Here is an 18,403-nt window from a genome sequence, read left to right as displayed (position 1 = left end):
GTCGAGATGGTTTACGAGCGAATCGAATTCCTTGATGGTGGATTGAATGGCTTGAATAGGAAGACTTTTCTGTGATACGCAGACGAAGTGGTAGAATTTATGTTGAATGGTGAATGGTTGTTTTGAATAGCGAACTAATGGACGGAAGTTGATGATTAATATTTCGAGTTTGTTAATTTACTTGCAAACTACCGAGGATTTTTCTAACCAATAAATAAATGTAAAAAAATGACGATTTAAAGATGAAATTAATACACGGTAACAGGTACAAAACAGAGAAAGTTCCTGGTCTAAATATAATTCATATAATTAATTTATAAATAATATTTTAAAACCTGTTCTAGGAGTACAGGATATGTAATTTCTAAATTCTGTATTATAGAACAGAGAACAGAAATAAAACGTTTTATTTATATTATATTTAAATTCTATTTATTTCTCTCAATTTTAATCGAAATATTTTTCGATTTATACTCTAGTTGCTCTATAGAAATAACTTCAAATATACAAAAAAGATGATGGGAAGTCGCGGATAGAAATATCGATTATTTAAATATATTAAATTATATAGAAATGAGAATTCCACAGAGTAAAAATTGTCGACTAAATTCCAAACTTTAAAATTCAACGTCTTTTCATAGCGAAACGGATTTATTATTGCACGGAAGGAGATGAGAAATTATTCAAGCGTACGTGTTTTTATTAGATAGAATCCAGATCTTGTAGGAAAAAGAAGTAAAAGACGAGATAAATTAAAGCACGACTCAAACTACTTCTAAAACTACGCCTCTTATCCTTTCCAAATTAACTAGATTTCCCATTCTACGCCAATTAACTCATGGAATTAATTACCGGCGGTCTACCCCTCACCACCCAATTCACGTAATCTTTTTAAGCTCCTGCATCACGTCTAATCCACGATGAAATAAAAAAATCCTGTCTAACCTGTCCGATCGCTGAATCAACGATGAACTGATTTTACAGGTTCAACGTAATCGTAGCTCGAATTCTCCTCGTAAATCGATCCTTACCTTCTTCGATACTTTCATCGGCGAATAAAAGTAAAAGTAAAGCAAGAAGGTAAAAGCTAAATTATCGTCAAAATTTCTGCAAGATCAGAGCCAATAATTCTCGAATGGATCCTCGGACCGGTCTCTCTGCCAAGTAATTCTTATCCCGTATATCTTTGTTCAACGCGCAACAGTGCAACTTTCACCGGTGAAGTGCAGCACGATCAGATCCGATAGGTCGATTCAGAGTAACGCGACTGTACTACGAGCATCATTCAAATCCTCGCATGAGCTGTTCGAGCCTCTGTTTCGTCTGACCACAGACAGAAGAGTCATTGTGGTCGCGGCTGACCTGCCAGGAAGAACAAAGGGACCGAAAGATCATGGTTCTGTGAGCTTCGTAGCGCTAAACGTGCTTTTGTGCAATTCGAAGCATCTATGTTCCATGATGACTACCTAAAATCTTTGGTATTGTAAATCGACATAAATCGAGTTATTATTTAGATAAGAATCACGTGTTATTTTTTTAATTTATAACTTGAAAAGGATAAGGATAAAGAAGAAGTTTGTTGGACTTGTTCGAAAGTATCGTCGGAACTCTAAAAGTTTATAAGTCGCTGATCGAATTTGTCTTTTCACAAATGATCACATCTCGAGCGTTACCACGCGCGTAACAAACAATTGTTAATATTCGATGTAATAAAACGACAATTATCTTGCGAGTTGGTTATTCCGAGTTATTTGTCATTTTATTACACTGTAAGAAGATTAAACGTAAAAGAAGATTAAAATTTTTGTTCAATTTTCTTTGAAGACGTTGTAGAAATTCTTGCTTTCTGTATGATATCGATTGAATTAACACACAGAATCGCCACTTTTCTTCGCTATCTCTCTTTCAATTCTTAATTACGTTCGCATTAATACATCAACGTGTTAATAACTCCTAGTTACTTTATACCTTCGTCTTATTTTTTCTTAGGTATCGCGTGACTTGTACGAACAAAGGTGCGATGCACGCTTGCTATAGAATACATCGGCTGAGATAAACGCAACAGTTGGAAACCAGTCAGAAAAAACAGAAACTCTTTGTATAGGAAATCCCACCTTGACGTAATTTTTCGAGGTCCGTCTGAACGTAAGAAGAAGTCGATCGGCCCGAAGAATCGGTGAAAGGCCAGAAAGGCTCGGCCCCTGTCTCGGGAGACGTCGTTTACCTTTATTCCATCTCGAGAAAGCGAACAGTTTCACGCGATGCGATCGTTCTGCGCGAGATGTATCGTGATCGTGGACGCATTAGCAGAAACGAACGATCATGCGAACCACCCCCAAAACGACGGTCCATTATCGTCGATTTCCATTGTTTTCCAGAGCGATTAAGCGCCTCGACGATGCAACCCGACGAATAAGATCGGTTCTCGTCTGGAGGAGCGAGCCGCGAGGCGATGATCGGTTCGAATCGTACCATTTTATGCTCGAAACACCATTATTACGAAGTTGAAACGCTTATCGTCATCGCGAAACCCCAATTGATCGAGGAAATCCACGATAATGGACACTTTCGGCCGAAAAAGCGAGTAATTTAGGTCCGGCCAATTCGCCATTCGTTATTTCGCCCTTTTATAAAATTATTCCTCGTTCTTCCTCCCTTCTTTCCTTTTGCGTGTTTCGCACTAAACGCTGAGACGATCCTGAATATCAATTACTAAATTACGAGCGTTCATGCAATTTTATATTTTTACGAACACAGGCAAACGAAATGTGAACGAGGGTTTCTTTAAATTGATCGTTTACGAGTATATTCGCACCAATTAGTATAACGAGATATCGGAAGTTCGATTGAAATTATAACGCAAATATAAAGATTTGTTTCATTATCTAAATATCATAACACGACTGTTTTACGTTGGATATTTCCATATATATGTAGACATAAATCGAATGAAATTAAAAAAGAAAAATTAATGAAATTGAACAACCGATCAATTTGTATTCAGATATGGAATAACGATACGAACGACTCTCGCAGATAAAGCGCAGATAATAAAGAACAAACGAATGCCAGGGAATCTTTTTCGATAGAAAATCGATTCTCGTTTTTGGAAATATTTATATGACGATCTATTCCCAACATAGAGATAACGATGCATTTAAAAAAAGAATTAAAAGCTACCTGTGAATTAACGATCAATTCCAAAATATATTAAATTATTAATATACGTATCTCGTGATTGAAACCAGAACGAAGAATTACAAACGATAAGAGATTAAATATTTTTTCAAATTGTCCAAAGAATTAGAAAGTGAACGCCGCGGAACAATTGAAATTGGCCAAACTTAGATTAGATTGTGCGATTAGAATTCAATGAATAACGTAGCGGTGAAATGGTAGCTGGTGTCTGGATATTCGCATGATCACGATGCTGCAGCGAATTTACTCAATTAAGAAGCAACGCTGAATCTCGTAACAATGACGCTACTGGCTGTTGCGTTTCGCCGGTCTGGTAAAAGTGTAGTTTGCGTAATGGGTTGAAATGTAGATGAGTTTGGGACGGAGTATGGCAATATGATGGGTACTTGCCCGGATCGGAGGAATTGGCTGGGATTCAAGGACGGACCGTTTGTAATTGGCAAAATGGAAGTTTTAGAGTTTTCCTATTAGTTTAGTGGTTCAAGGAGGCCTTTATACGTTACTAGTTAATAATCTGCTTACCGCAAAATGTTTCGTGAAATCACGTCGATGATATGTGTGCTTTCCCATTCTAAAAGCTTCGGATATACGTACAGCGATTCGCGAAACTATTTGACCAATTTGATACTATGGAAGATTTTTATAGACGCTTCATATGCGTTGTATGAAAAGCTATGAAATTTTATAACCACTGCAATAGGATACAATCACACCGATTATACGATACGTATTGGTAAAATATAAAATCAATTTGAAGAGAATTACGGTCATCTTGTTATTCTCGCAACGAAATTTGCAATTTAGCTCGATCGACGTTGATTCTCTGATCATGAAGTGGAAAGTTAATTCTTTAGAAATTCTCAGAAAATACAGTCGATCAATCTTACTTTTGGATGACTCATGTATGTACATATGTACGTCCTGAATACTCAAAAAGAGCAGATTTATTACTTTTTAAGAAATACTTTGTGTAATATTTACTCCGGCGGTGTACGATTGTTCATCGTACAATTGTTAAATAGAAATGACATAACAATTACATCATAATGCAGAGGAACGAGTTGATAAAACATGCAGCTGATCACACGACTTCGGTTCTCATGTTTCCAAGATCGCAAACGCGATATTCGTTACGAAAACGATAAAACGTGCAAAAACGTTATGCCATTTCGCTCGCGATCCTGGTCTCCTGGTTCCCAGACCGACACATTTTCCACGAAATTGCATCAAATTCTCGCATCCTCAGATCTTCCGAAGATTCCTTCCCTTTGCTTTTTCCTCGCTCTAACGACTATCTATTGTAAGAAGATTCACCGCGTCGACCTCGTTCGACAACGACGAACAAGAAGTAGAAGAAGAATTCATGTCGGGCGTCTCTCGCGGGTAAACATTCCATAAGCATCGCGGATTATCTTGCTAATGAATCATCGCATTTCCTGCGGCAACGAGGTCGACGAATTTCCTCACGATCTGCGATTTTGACAACAATACGCGTACACAAACACACGAGAGAGAAAAAAAGAGAGAAGAGAGTGAAGCAGTACCTTGTATACCGAGTCACACATACTCACACGAAATGTACTTAGAGATGGATACACGTGTTCGCATACACCGATACACAAACATCCGTACGCACACGCAGCAAACGTACAGCGACAAACGCACAGAATATGTACACACATACGCTTACCCTTGGATGCAGCGCGCATTGTCAGGTTCTAAATTTCATTTTCATAGTGTCGAGTATCAATCGTATGAAAATATCGATGAACACGAGGCGAAATATAATATACTTGGATCTAGTTAATTAGCACGTCAATCCTAATTGTTGCGACAAATACAATGCTATAGAAGTTTTATAGCCACTGTGGAAACATTTACGCAGCGACGATAGAAACGAACAAAACGAACACAAAGAGACATTCGTATGCATCGAGAGCGAATATAGAGGCGTTCGTATAGAAATATTCTCACGCACGTACATCCAACAATGAAATATCGATACGTGGACGAAGCCGACGCAGAGCCAAATATACGCAACCGTACGTATTCGTAGAAAATGAAGAAGTAAGCAGAAAGGATCGCACGACCCTGTAACCCAGACGCGATGTCGGCCTCATGAAAAGATTCACGATTGCTCGTTCAGATTAACCAGCGCGCGGTTCGTTACGTTGGTTACGACGTTACGAGGAGAGACCCTAAAGAAGAGGGGGCTTTTGCGAGATGTGTATGCTGGCTTGATCGCCAGGCCAGGTAGGGGATTTTTGTCGCGATGGTGGTGGTCACGAAAGTTAGGTGTTACGAACAGCAGAAGACGAACTTCGTTGCTTAAACGGGGAGAGGCGGAAAGGCGGGGATCGGCGAAGAAAGGCAAGAGCTATAAAAGAGGCACCGGTCACGACGATGGGCATCAAACACCTCAACATGAAGGTACGTGCTAAGACGCGTTCGCAAGCGTTTCCATTCGTACACGGTGTTCTTTCTATTCTTTCTTCTGTACTCTCTTTCTCTTTCTTCTCGCCGGATCTTCGGATACGATTTACACGACATCTTTTCGTTACAGGTGTTCGCGATTACGATCCTCTTGGCGCTCGTAGCCACCACCTATGGTGAGTAGTATCTGCTAAGGCCAGTGAACGTGGATTTAAAGTGACTGAGAAATTCTAACGGAGCTAAGAAATCGCGGTATATATCACGGCTAGCAAACCGTGGTTCCTTCCGATTACGAGCACGGACGATGGATGAGTCGTAGGACGAAAAACACGGCGCGATCGGAACGAGCTTTCTTACCCTCGGGAGGAGACGTTAATCGAGTGACGGGCAAAAAGCCGCGCACGCTCTCTCAATTTTCACGATCGCTTGCCTTCCATCGTTAATCGACTTACCAAGAATCAAATTGACCGTGTATCTTGTAACGACGTCGCGTCGCCGCGAGCAACATTCTCAAATGATTTTGCGTTATAAATAATTGTACGGGGGTTCAAATTCTCGTCTAACGCGATATTTTAACTATACGATTTCTATCATTCGATTCGAGCGCAGTCTAATTTTTTAAACAAATAGAAAGAATTATAGGTTCGTGCGTGTAGGAAAGTTACGTTTCTGTGAATTCGTATAACACGAAGCAACAGTGTTGCTTCAAGGGTTGCCTACTCGAGGCTAAAAGTACCGTACTGTATCGTCGCTCCGACGATTTCTATTTCTAGAAAACACCGAAACTCGAACCGAAGTTCGAACGGAAACTTACCTCGACGGAACTCGATCTTAGATGAGAAGAATTTTGATCGAAAGCGCGAATTTAACCGCACTAACGATGAATCGTAAAAATTAAATCCACGCTAATCAAAAACCTAAACTTTAGCGTTGCTCCGTTATCCTTCGGAAAGGTAACCAATCGGTAATTTCAAAAATTAATATCAAGTCAACAGAAAATCGTTCTATACTTTCCGGAATCGTTCGATTATAGTGAACCATAATCATGGGGAGGATAATTTTTAACAGTCTACTCTGTGTATCAAGAAAAGTGTAATAAATAGGAAGGAGCCTGGCAGCGTAGCAATTTGTGTACGTTAACGAGTCAAGAAAATTGACGAACGCTCTCGTTTTGTCTCGCAGCCGGTTACATAAGCAGCGGCTGGTCCGGCGGTGGTGGCGGATGGAGTGGCGGCGGTGGCGGCGGTGGATGGAAGGGAGGATGGAGCGGCGGCGGTGGTGGTGGCGGATGGAGCGGCGGCGGCGGTGGTGGCGGCGGTGGAAAAATCATCAAAGTGATCACTGTGAGCGGCGGTGGAGGTGGATGGCCTAGCGGCGGCGGCGGTGGCGGATGGAACGGTGGTGGCGGCGGCGGTGGATGGAAAGGAGGATGGAGCGGCGGCGGTGGTGGTGGCGGATGGAGCGGCGGCGGCGGCGGCGGTGGTAAGAAAACAATTTAATTTTCCAAATCTTTTACCGTCTCCTCTTTCCTTTTTTCTTCGTTCGTCTTCTCTCTTCTTTGCCTCAGTACGTTCGTCGATTTTCGAACGAGAATATCGATCTTTTAACGTTTTCGATCTTTTTATAATCTCATTTCTCTTCCCTTTCTTTCTTTCTGCCTCGTTTCGATAAGTTTGTCAATTTCGAAGCGAGAATATCGAACGTTTTGTTACGAATGTTTTAAAAGCTTGTTCTTTGTTTATTTCTTCTGTCTTTTCCCTATAACATTATAAAGTAAGCATCGGTTCGAAGGTGAAGGTATAATGAATTTCTCATAATCTCGTTTCCTCTACGCTGTTTTCTCTTTTCTTATTCCTTACTTTAGTACCACTTTGGAAGAACAGCGATCAAGAGTACTCGGAAGTTACTAAGAATCTTCCAAGATCCCGTTTCTTTCTCTATTATTTCTTCGTTTTAGTATCAATTTCCAAGCAAGAACAGAGATCGAAAGTGTTTGAAACTATAAGCAATGAATTTTCTGTTATCCGTGGCTTCCCTTTTTTCTGTTTTTCTCTTTCTCTTTCTTTATATTTGTCCCAGCAGAGTTGATCAATTCCGAGATATTAATTTAAAAACATCGATCAGTAGCGTTTGAATTTGTAACAAATTTTCCATGAGCTTGTTTCTTCCTCTTTAACTTGAATTCCAACTCTCGAAATTAGGATGAAGCTGTAACGAAATTTCTTGGCACGTGCAAATTAATTTGGACGGGTGGATCTTTGTTTGACACGTTCGTTGAAGGGGTAACGCGTTAATTAGCTGATTTAGCTGGTATTCGAAGGCAGGGGGATTTATTTGCTTGTTTGTTTATGGGGAATGTTGTTACTGATCCTCGATTTAATTTGTCAAGGCTGGGCAAGATAAATGGAATGGATCCTGGATTGAATCGACGCAGAGAATTATCGGTGGATAATAGATTTTAAAGTTGTGATTAATTATACGGTTTTATTGGGACCCGCTGGCAAATACTGTGCGTGTGTGTGTGGTAATAAATACCGGTGTTAAAAAGGAAGAAATATCGAATTGCAAAAACGATTTCGCGTGAAAAGTATCCCAGATGGAAGAATAATTAGAAAATTTAACGAACGAAATACTTGTATATTCAAAAATGCCGATTATTCTACAAATACTTTCGAATCAATGACGATTAATTGTTCATTTATTCCGATTTTCTACATTATCAGTATATAAATATTCTAAATATTTGTCTAATATATTTCACTGAGTCTGCATATGTCCGAATTACTACAAGACCAACTTTTCTTTTCTATCTAAATTTAAAACCAATCCGGAGAGTATTAAAAACTATATAACGAAACTTCACGAACATCTTTAAAATATTTCTAAAAGAAATATGACCAGAATTTATCATCGAACGATAGCGTTCGCACGCATCCTGACATATTTTCACGCTAACGTGCAATCGAAAGACTTTTCTAAAAGGTTTGCCTCGAGAGTCTAACAGCATTGACATCGATCCGAACGACACATTCTCGCAGTGAAGTTGATACAAATAGCCCTTAATGCGCGTCAATAATTTTTTAACCGGGCTCGTGGGAAACGTTGAAGCGTCGCTGAAACGCAAAACTAGTTAGCCGCGACCGAGAAATCCAATATACCCGATCAAAAATGAACGGACCCGATGTATCTAAATTTATGGCGCGCAGTTTAAATACCGATTAAGCTGTTCACGCAGCAGCTTCGATATAGGAACCCATAAAAAGCTTTCTGCCTCCCTCCCCATCTCTATATATCGCAAAAACATTCGTCCATTTCGTAGCGTAACGTGCGATGATAAACATTTGATTTGGCCCGATCGCGATTAATCGGCGGGAAGAGGCTCGGTTCGACGAAATAACGTGGAAACAGAGTTTCGAAGCCGTGTAATTGGGACGAAACGACGCGACGCCGCCACGTAACGAACAATTCCACGTGGCTTGTCGCTTCCGTGCTTTTGATTAAAGGGGTTACTTCACGTTACAAAATAGCGGAGAAAAAACAACGATCTCTGGGTCCTAGGAGACAAAGAGGGCTTGTAAACAAAAGCTCCGTTACCGGGGCCATCGTCCGATGAAGAGGTCCCGTCGTCCCTTCCCGATTAACGCACGAAAAATTCTTTTCAGGCTGGTGGTAAAGGACAACCGAGGACCGCGAATAATTAGAAGGAAATTTTGCTCACCGATCACCACCAGTGCACATCTTGGCTGTAATCACACCGATTGTCGGTTCACGAAGAAATAGCCTGACCCCTCTTGTGTGGTTCATCCATCTTTGATTCCTCCTTCTTTATCCCTCTCTCTCTCTCTCGCTCTCGCTCTCTCTCTCTTTGTTTCCTTCACGCGAACACGACCATCGCGGAGGAATGAAAAGAAGAACGCGACAGCGACACCGTCGCGACAAGAAACGCGCGGTTCCATCTGCCGCGACTTCCGGAATATAAGCAGACACAGAGAGAAGAAAGAAAAGGACAACAGCGAGAGCAGCGGCCACCATCACGCTTCCGAGGTTCCCTTTCTTCGTAACGCAACGAGATCGAGCTTTTGGTTGTACATACAAGCTGGTCGAGATTGCCAATCCACTTCCGGCAAACCCTTGGACGGACCTCTTTCGTCGACCTGCGACATTCGCATACAAAAATCCCCGAGCTAAACGCGTGTTTTCTTTCGATTAGGAATTCGATATCCCTATTCGTTTCGTTGAATTCACGGAATATATCCGAACGAGAGGGTACGGGCTACTCTTCGACCAAAATATTTAGCAAATAATATTGTAGATATTGTAAATTCGATCCCACGTCGTTCATACAGTATATCCGCGCATAATTCGGTTTCACGAAGGAAAAGGATTGAAAAATGAAGAAGTTGTAACGACGTGGGGGATAGAATATTGTACAGCATATTTTGTACTTCTTTTTATATTGGATTTCCACGTGGGACCAGCAACGATTAAAAATTCATTGACACACAAAACGAGCTTTTATTTCTTTTACACGATCCTTCTCCGATCCTTGAGATATAATACACCGCACGATATTCATCCGACAATACACGCGAACAGGTACACGTCACTTTGAAAACACACGAAAACAGATTTGCAAATTTCCAAATTGCAAAAAGTGCGAGAAAGTTCTAAAGCGATAAGTCACGCGTTGCTGTATAGGCGAAGATTGAAAACGCGCGAGTAAATGCATAATTGAGCACTACGACTATTCAACACGTAAATACAGATTCCCACAACTACCCACACCAAGAACAAATAAAGATTCATTGGCGGGCAAAATACTCTCCTTTCTCCTTCTTCCAACCCCTTGTCCCCTGTTCCGAATCTGCGAACCAATAAATCGCGCAAATCCTTTTGCACACACGCAACGACACACGCGTGCGGCGTGAATCAAACGGCTGTAAATTCCCGATTTGGCGAGTCCCCTTTCGATTTATGAATCCACGGTCATCTGGCGCGCGAAAATTAAAATCGCGGCAAAACGGGCGTGGCCAGACCGCGGTATCGCCGAACCAATGGATTTACTATCGTTGCCGCTCGCGGCAATAACATTTCCTCGGTTACGAGATTGTAACGACGTAAATATCATGGACACGGTATGGTTGAATGATCCACTCGGAAAGTATAGCGATAGCGCGTAGAACAGGCGACCGACGACTGCTATGAATTCGAAACGCGACCATTCCTGAGCGCCGCTAACGTCGTCCACGATTTTCCAGACTTCGCGACAGCGCTCTTGAATTTACGATACGCGAAACGCCAGCACAGTTTCGCTCGTGATTTTTATTTACTTTTACGGACGAGACTAAATCTGTATCGGCACACGAGGTAGAAGAGAAATTAAATCGCGTTGTTGTTTTGCCTCGGAGTATCAATATCGTTAGGACTTACATAATGTAATGATAAATAAATTTCGGGTAAAATAATGTTGCCGCTACGTGCAACCTCGAACAAAGACGACTTTGAATTTTCCGACTTTCCCCCGACCGGTATAAACAAACGCACGCGATCGCGAGAAAATGAGTATATACCGAGTATCCAGAAGTTATCGACCAATATCTACGAGTTATCAGCGAGAAATTATACACTGTCTTGGCGAATACGTTTGTACGAGCGTCTCTCGACGTTATTTATATCTATTAATTTCTTTGATTATTTGAAATATATTTGACGGGTTGCAACAGAAAGTTGTCGTTATTCTATATTACAATCCTCTACAAATCCTCTACAAACCTCAAATTAATTTTTTGTTTCGTATTAGGTTGTCCGAAAAGTTTCTTTCGTTTTATCAGGAAATAATAGGCGCACGTTTTTTGTTTTATATTATTTTGTCCAATTACCTACGATTCATTTTGTTCTGTTGAGATAAACGCCGCGACATTTCACAGACTTGGTTTCACGTTTGTGCGAAGGTGCATTGTTGTAAAAAACACGCTTGCGAAAGAAAGACACTTTCCGGACAACCTAATAGATTCGGCGTAGAGCGAGATGAAATGGGAAAATTACGCGAAGCACCAATGGCTCCGAAAATTCATATCACGGTCGGTCCGAGGCTTCTTTCGGCAAATATCGCTCTACGGAAAAGATACGGTGCACAGGGCGCTGGATAATCAGGAGCAGCAAACCTCGTAACTATGTGTCACAGGGAAACGTCGGAAATCCATCTTTGATTACGACTTTCATGTTTCACTCGAAGCTACCCTTTGCACGAAATGCGTCGTTCGCGAGCAGAGTTCATTAATTGAAAAAGAAAAATTGGAGAAACTCGATCGAGCGAGTGGTTCGTTATTTCGCCTGCGAAGTTGGTTGACGGGACCATCTTTTTTTCGCTTCTCGAGGTTATTGATATTCTTTTGCGAGTAACTGTAAATTATTGTTTTCTTCGATTACATAATGTATTTTAAAATACATTGGAGAGTGTCTGAGCGACCTTGAATGGATGAGAGGATCTTTAATCCTGATTTATTAGACTGTAAGGTAGTATTGGGAACGAAGAGAGTAGATATTTCGAAATGATACGATTTCAAAGTCTGAATTAATTGCAAAATGGTATTAAAAGTGGTAGGTAGCGTTAGAATCGTAAAATAGCATCTATTGACGATATTGAAACGAGTATTGACCTATTTATATGGTAAGGTGTTTATCAAATTTATTAAAGTTTGTGTTGGACAAGACGATGTCTATTAGTGACAATATGTTTCATGAAAGAAACATAATTCCTCGATAACACCCACGTAACTACCTACGTTACACCTACGCTGCCTACGTAATTATAGACGTAGGATAATATTTTATAGAATATAGCATTCTCGTGCATGAAAATAAATTCAAATTCAAAAATTACTCACTTCTGTTTCCTCGAGAAATAAGACCTTCAGCTTCTGAATTACGCAATGTTACAGCAACGATGAAACACGTCATCCTGCAATGTAAAAAATAATCTTCTTGTAATTTGTTCAAATTTGTTGAAGTTTGTATCGTACGAAACGACGATGTCCATTAGTGACGATATGTTTTATCAAAGAAACGTAATTCCTTGATAACAATAGAAATACCAACTGTAAGGCCACGAAGTCTAATTAACTACCTACGCAATTATGGACGTAGGATAATATTTTATAGAATATAGCATTCTCGTGTATGAAAATAAATTCAATTTTAAAAATTGCTCATTTCTATTTCCTCGGGGTAATTACGCAATGTTACGGCCACGGTGGAACACGTGATTCTGCAATGTAAAAAATAATCTTCTTGCAGAAAACTACTCAATATGAAACCTACCATAAATAATAATTTGAAAAATAATAAGTTTACACAAAACCTACTAAATTATTGAAGATATGAAATATTTATATAATAAATATTTATATATTAAAATACTCTCAATTAATTAGTATGGTAATTTGTAACTCCTCGAAACTTTCCATTTCTTTTCTTTTTTTTTTTTCTTTTTTGCATTGCTACTAATTTAGGCAAGATGCAAGAATACGAGAGACGGAAGAAGAACATAATAAGCATTTCTTACTTTTTTCTATAGAGAAGCAGTTTAAAAGTTCAATGCGTCATCAATCGCCGAACAATTATTTCATTATTTGATTTTGAAACTAAACGTGTATTTCTCAAAAATTGTAACTATACTACTACTCGTTGTAATATTAGGATATTGTTTGTTTCAATAACGATTATCTTTGACTTCCACAAAATTTCGTTTAAACTTCTCAGCTACTTTTTTTAAAAGAGTCGCATCTTTCAAACCAACGTGTTATTTTCCTTCCCAATTACGTCGCATTAAAATAGGAAAAAGTTATTAAATATAAAAAGTATTAAGATAGGAAATAAACAGAATTATCACGTTCCTCTTCCATGATCTTCAAATTGAATGGAAAGTCCAATAATGTAAATTATGTATGCCCACGATAAACTCGTTGTATCTCTTTGTATCTTTCAACGTCATCCCTCGCTCGTATAACAAGAAGCCTACGTTCGCCAAAATCATTGTTGCGACGCGCGGAACCAGACGAATATCGTTCAAGAAAAGACACGAAGAAGATATGAAAAGAGATTGGAAAGATATTTTCGTCGACGAAGAGACCAAGACTCGTTTCGTTAATTGCCTTTATTCTTTCACGATTCCATCACCCTTTCTCCCTTACCTTGTTCGCGAAGCTGTTCAACGAGCTTTCTCCAGAGAACGAGTTTTGTCGTTTAATTTCGAAGAAGAGGCGTACGAAGCCAGGCGAAAATTTGACCAGGTTTTGCCAAGCATTCGCGAAATTCGTTACGTTTTACGAGAGACAGCCGAAAGACTGCCGCGGTCCGCCCGATATCCTGCCATTAATTAATTTACGTAATCAAGTTACGCGGCAATTAAGGCACTTACGTGGTTACGTGCCCTGAGCATTCTCGATGCCGAGGTAGGAAATTTTGTTCGACATAGAAAAGTATAACGCGCCGAGAAATGTAAATAAAAGAAAGAGTTTTTGTGATTTTCTCGTTTTATATCTTTCGTACTTTTATTTCCACGTCCCTTTTACTTGCGAAGAAACTTTTATTCTTCCGAGAGAATTTGAAAGACAGTTGTCTGAAATTACTTGTTGTTTCTTATTTAGTAACGGCAAAGAGGGATTCTGTGCTTTCAATTTTGTACTTTGTCTGCTTCTGCGAATGGAACGTACCTACTTTTTTTCTCAACAATTATTTGAATAACAATCGCTGGGAAAATATTATTTACGACTATATAGTTAATTTGTAAATGGGTTTTAATACACATAATTATGATATTATTGATTATTCGATATATCGAAACTCGATGTTACGTATCTAACGAGTATCTGGTAAAATTTATAAAAAGAAATATTTCAGACGTGCGAGTTACATTTTCTTTGCGCATTACCGTACGCTCTGTTGATATCGATGATTCCGATTATTTTGATTCGCCAATTTATTCTTAACGTTTGTCTGTCTTGAATTTCTTAAAACCACTGAAATATAGTCCACGCATTATCATTAAAAATATTTGCTTTATCATCTGTCACGGTGTTCGTGGCTACTTTTTGCGTTACATATCGATGAAAATGTAAAACGGTACTTAAAATTGAAATATCAGCTTCGTAGACACGACAACGTGTCTTTTATAGTTTGAAGTAACGCAATGAAAATATTGAATCAACAAACGCACGGATTTCTGTTCTTTCCTTTTGTTTTTCAAAAAACCGAGCACATGCTTAAAGGTTTATTTGATGAATTTATGAAATGTTGTGTCATTAATCGCGACGAATGTTTCGAGTAATTTCGATATTTCTAGAATATTGTAGACGGATCGATCGAATTTGTTGAAGTTCGCTGACGATAAGCCGATATCCCGTATAAAAGATTAATAACGCGGCCTGATGAATAATGCGATAAATAATGTTAACAAGTTGCCGTGATTTCCATAATACAGAATTTTGTAATGTAATATTCAAGAAATTACCGGATATCAGTATTTGTTTATTTATTTAGCGACCTGTTTGTCGAAGCGATGAAATACACGTAAAGCAGCGTGGCCGCGGCAGATACGAGGTTACAATCCGAAGTAAAAACAATAGAAATGGAATGGAGAACAGAATAAATTGAAACGAAGCAAACTGATGAAATAGGAAAGAGGGAAAAACTAACAAGAAACCAACGATAAACGGTAGATGAATTGTTCTAACGGAAATTAAATCGAATGAATATGAAATGTAAAAGAAATACAACAAGATTCATTAAACGATCAACTTTCTATTTTAACTTTCGCTTATTCTAAACATAATTTATTATTCTGCCTGATCATTTAATGCGTAATCCAGTTTCCATATTATTTTCTTTCCATAAAATGATGTAATCTATGTACACTCTCAAGAATTTCACATTCACCGATAAGTTTACGTTGCTTAGTTCGATCGCACGTCGGAGATACTACGTGCAAGTACGTCGATCTATTTAACGTCTAAATTTTATTTATTGCGTTCACAAGCAACAACCACGCTGATCCCAAAAAACCTCGAGTCATCTTCTACTCGATCGTGTGTTTGCCTATCGGTAAAAAGTATCTTAAATCGGAAGAAAATACGAAAGAATCATTAACGATGTCGTTAATTAAAGTTGCAAAGCAATAAATATAGTAAAGTAATAAATCGTGAAATATCTGTTTATTTATTAAAACAAGAAGAAGATGGAAACGTACAAATGCTGAAAGCGCAGTTACGGCGAACATCTTAATTAAATGTTAAGAAACAAGCTGTGTAGGACATAACGTTTTTAATTTTTCGTTAGCGTTGCCTAACGGAATTGCTGCCAGTTCATTTTCTGTATCTCCGTTTCATGAACCAACTTAATGATAGTGCGCGATAATGGTTGATAATGGATTCTATTTAGATAGATACGAACTTGAGGAAACTTCCTGTCAGAAGACGTATACAGAACGAAATTCCTATACCAAACGTACCGTGGCTGACCGTAATTGTTGCCATTAATAATCCGTTCGTGTAAGTTACACGATGCAAACGTTCTACAAAAGCATCGACGACCGCGTAACTCGAAACAGGATATTCGCGTGACGATCCTACCCGTTAACTCCTTGCCATTACAGCTTGCTTAATTACTATTATCGCGACAACTACCGCTATTTATCTTCTATTCCCATGAACTATGTCTCGATTCTAATGTTTATCGAACCAGTGGATCGATATTCAATTTTGCAACGCGCGATATCGCTCGGTTTGCGATACAACGTGAAAGTTTAAAACATACACGTAACTGTGCCAATAAATATGAGTTTACAGCGAATCGACAATGACGTAAAATACGTTCACGCGGAACGCTACACGAGATATCGTTGGCAACGGCGACGGATCGGTATCGTTATATATTAGTTTTGTACGTTTTGCTTTTGTAGAATTAAACCGATGTCGGGTATATATCGGGAGATCGATGAAGTTTGTATTAACTGACCATCGAGAGGCAGGTGATTGTCGATTATGTCTTATCTTCGCGCGATATATGGTCACATTGGCGCAGCTTGACAGCGAGTCTCCAGAGGATCGAGGTTTTACGGCTGTTACCTACCTCGTCAGACTAAATATATAAAATCCAGTTGCATCTATCAAAACTGTGAGAATACGAAACTGCTGGAAAACAATGCATCGACGAACCTCCTAATTATCAAATAATAATCGTCGACAACGGTTCTCATTGAACGGCGTTCGGTTATCGAAGAATAATTGCGATCGATGAAACGAACCTGCAGACTCGAGACTTCGCGGCGCGGATTTCCACGTTCGCGTTCTATCGCCGCGTTGTTTTTAATGCAGCCAATTTACAGAACTTGCAGGTGCCCTCGAAGAAAGCCTCGAAAAGCATCCGACGCTAATTGGACCCTTCAGATATCTGCTTTGAATAATTACCAAGCGTCCGTCTTCGAATTATTCGCGCGGATGCCACCCCCTTTTGCTCTCTTGGTTCGTCCCTCCACGTTTTCTTTTTTTATCTAACCAGCCAGATGATATTTTATTCTTCTTTTCTGGTTCGTTTCAAACGGTGGCCCGGTTCTTTCATCCGACTCGAATCCGACAAATTGGTAAGTAACTTCTTGGTGTTTCTTTTTGGTATAGGTGCGTTGAAGCGAGATTTTTAAACCGCTTCCAATGATCGTGATCCATAAGAGTAGTACACGATTTCCGGCTTGCTAAACGCGCGTTCGAGTTAATCTCTCGACGATGAAGTTTCATCGGATAAGAGAATTTCTCGCTCGAAAAATTATTTTAATCTTTCGATGTCTACATTTTGTAAACTGAATATCCTATGGAGCAGAGATCATATCGTTTGCAAGCTTGTTACTCGCGTACGTATAGCTTTTCGAGTCGATATATCGTTTCTAGTAGAAACTAAATTATCCTTTGTACCAACACCGTTTAACATGTTAGTAATATATTAGTAATATATATTATGTAACATTAGTAAATTATTTATTACAATTTTGTTTCGTAATATTATCATATTCCTTCTGATTTAAGTTCCAAACTATCTTCTGTCCGATCACCTACGCATAAAATTTGACAAAAGACTGGAAAACAATTTTAATCGCACGGGAATCCGCGAATTATTCCTGCAGAAAATACGGAGTTTGTATATCGAATGAGAAGTAAGAGGAAAAGAATCTGTGTACTTTGTTGTTAGAACGTTCTGTTCGACATCCTAATTGCCTTTAGAAAGCGCATTGATCTCTTTTCGATCAAGTATCCTGCTAGGTACTGAATCGATAAGCGAACGAATCGCTCGAGAAATCCTTCCTGCTCGAAGAGGCAACTTTTTCCAGGAACGAGGAATTCCTCTTTCATCTCGCTGCCCATTTATGGCGTTTCAGCCAGTTCGCAGTAAAGGTAGCGATTCGTCATTACGCTTCCGTAAAGAAAGAAACATGGCTTATATCGAGGCAATATTGCTTTTGCTAAACCCAAAAACAATCGCGAAAATACGTAAATTACGGCATACTTTCGATTTACGTCAATTTATTCATGAAACTATTCTCGCGTCGCGTATTTCATTGATCAAACGTTACATTACGAAATAATATACGTAACAGATGTTTTGTTTAACGAATATATCGTTTTAAAAATTCCGGATTAAACGAATCTTATTACTATGGCATACGTAATTTTATTTATCGCGATACTATTGAACGTGAAACAGATTTCAGTATATCATTAAATTA

At 39.1% G+C, this 18,403-nt stretch overlaps 2 long non-coding RNA genes across 2 annotated transcripts in view; one reads left to right on the top strand and one right to left on the bottom strand.

The window, feature by feature from the left end:
• The window catches only part of LOC110119340, a 224,105-nt gene that overhangs the window by 137,262 nt on the left and 68,440 nt on the right, over nucleotides 1-18,403 (bottom strand). The window contains exon 3 of the long non-coding RNA XR_007224280.1: nucleotides 12,519-12,592. This is a non-coding gene — a long non-coding RNA (uncharacterized LOC110119340). The remainder of the gene's footprint in view (nucleotides 1-12,518; nucleotides 12,593-18,403) is intronic.
• LOC110119341 lies at nucleotides 5,482-10,139 on the top strand. The gene is made up of 3 exons (XR_002307753.2): nucleotides 5,482-5,807; nucleotides 6,814-7,113; nucleotides 9,294-10,139. It is a non-coding gene; the product is annotated as an uncharacterized LOC110119341 (long non-coding RNA).

The sequence above is a fragment of the Bombus terrestris genome, chromosome 6 (genome assembly GCF_910591885.1).
Source record: "Bombus terrestris chromosome 6, iyBomTerr1.2, whole genome shotgun sequence".
Classification (NCBI taxonomy): domain Eukaryota; kingdom Metazoa; phylum Arthropoda; class Insecta; order Hymenoptera; family Apidae; genus Bombus; species Bombus terrestris.
This window is presented reverse-complemented; position numbering and strand designations above follow the sequence as displayed.